Source organism: Protomyctophum parallelum, assembly GCF_964188405.1.
Source record: "Protomyctophum parallelum genome assembly, chromosome: 4".
Lineage (NCBI taxonomy): Eukaryota > Metazoa > Chordata > Actinopteri > Myctophiformes > Myctophidae > Protomyctophum > Protomyctophum parallelum.
In genome coordinates this window covers 22211606-22214105 of record NC_139700.1, presented here as the reverse complement: position 1 = coordinate 22214105, position 2500 = coordinate 22211606, and positions in this window count along the sequence as shown.

Sequence of the window (2500 nt, the reverse complement as noted above, 5' to 3'; positions counted from 1 at the left end):
TACCATATAATTCAATGTAGAAGGAAGAGCAACAGCACATTCCTTAATTGCTATCGAACAGTGGAAACAAAATATTTGACTACCATATAATTCAATGTATTATCTTACCAACCTTCCACTGGGTGGCTGGGGTGAATCAATTATAAACCTTATGTAAAAGTTACTGCAGCTGTCTGTAAGAAAGAGACACTCTTAAGTCTTATGCTAAAGAATGAAAGAACACACAGAACAAAATTATCAGTAGCCCTTTATTTCATGACTGACCTCCAGCAAATGATGTAGCATGTTAGAGTGCTTTAAGGAAGCCTACCTATCTAGCTATAGGCAACCAAGTTGCATAATAATAGTGAGGTTGTCAATGTGTTTAGCACAGGATGTACAGAGGTAGGCTTAATGCCATTTATTATTTATTTCCCCTTCGAAGCTTTGTGTGAGGAGCTGCAATAACCCAGTAACACATAATGGCCAGCAGAGGGCAACATCGGTCTGATAAATCAATCACCAAATGAAAATCACTCTCCATCTTCATATGGCTATATACTCGCACCGAGACTGAACATGTCAACAATCCCATTACACATTAAATATTTAGAAGGGCAGACACCACCCCCACCCCTCAAAAAAAAGAAAACATGTTGCACCCATTTTCTTCCCCTTGTGATTCTGAATGTGATGAGTGTGAAGAAGAGAAAGAGAATAAGAGTGGATCAGAGCAAAGGACAGTGAGTCAGCTATAGACGTACATGAAGAGGGGAGGCGCCATGGGGAACTGAAGACAAGGAGCTACAGACAGTAGGAGCAGCAGAGGACAGATAAAGAAAGACAAATACCCGGCAAGAACAGGGGAAGAGAGGGATGATATCCCCCGTGGCTGGACTTGTCTCTGCTAATGACCCTGTCTGCTGCCTCACATAGACAGATGGTGAATTAACTCCAATTAGCCCACTCTCACCAAATCTCCTCTGACAGCTCACAACACACACCACACACACACACACACACACGCACACACTCGCACAGTGAAGACCATGGGGCTGTTTGCATGTTTTTTTGGGGGGATTGTAGGAAATTACAAATTAAAGTACATTATAAGAGAGGCAGGTCTCTAAAGTAGACTCATCACATTTATTAAGGAAAACCTATAGCTCAAATGAAATGTAAGGATTTAATAATTTAAAGCTCCCTCTCTCTCTGGGTCTGTCTCTGTCTATCTCTCTCCCTCTAATAAGGGAAAATTAGCTTATGTTATGGCAAATCTGGGGGGACAAATGCTTACCTTACCACCAGCTTTCTTCACAGATGTGTTGATAAAGGTGTCTACTATCACAGAACAATTTGTTCCAAGCCAACTCCCTTGGGAACCTTTGTGGGAGCCAATCAAAGTTGTGGTACGGAGGGCCTAGGATAAATGCAGGACAATGTCAAATTGGCCAATATGAGCTTCTGAGGTGTGTAAATAGGTTTTTTGGGTGGTGCTGAATCTGTTCCAACCATTCATTTTCAGTAAAAAAGACTTCTGGCCATAAAATTGGCCATGACTGCTTTTGTATGTTCCAGACATACTAGTGTAATAACTAATAATCCATTTTATGCAGATCTCAATGGATGTCTACGGTGTTTTCTTGTTTTCTTTTCGGTTTGTGTGTTGGTGTGGGTCGCATATAAAATATAAAAAGCATTTTATTAATATATCACAAATGCATGCATCTTAATTGAAACTAACTGGTGAAACAGAAGTAGATGGACAATCTTTAATGTATTTAAATGATTTATTCTTTTCAGAATCAGAAAGACTTTATTGTCACACTCACACCTTCATTCATTAATAAAAATAAATAAACAGAATATGGCTCTATGATATCACAATATAAAAGATCAACATATAATAAAAAACTACGGTGCTAAAATTTAAGCATGCTTTTGTAAACAATAATTACAAATATGAATAAACATAACACAGAACTCACTGTTCTTGTCATCTAGCTTGTTGTTCTTGAGAAATGCACTGTGCATTAAAATGCAGTGTGTTCACTCCCCCTCATAGTTGCAACTGACTAACTTCAGAAGATACTCTGGTGTTATGGGGTCTGTTCATTGACGGTACAGACTCATAGCCTTTGTCACCAAGCTTCCATCCATACTCCAGTACATTATGGATGGAGATTATGGATGGAAGCTTGGTGGTGGTACACTGGATGTACTGTACATCCAGTGATGGACTTTGCAGTAGCAGCCAATCTCTGTTCTGGATTTAAACTCGGAGAGATGCTGTGCTGCAGCTCCTGTTGTTGGGGGCAGTTTTTCTGGTTTGATACTTCCAGTAGCGGTTGTAGTTCTGCAAGACTGACAAAGTGGAGAGGGCTATGGAAGGTTTGGACATCCAAGTCAACAAGGAGGACATCATCAGCTGTGAACTCTTCAAGTTCATGTTCTATGGGAAATCACACAAAAGGTTTGGGGACTGGAGATTTGACATCTTCAGCAAGCAGGCTTCTACTGG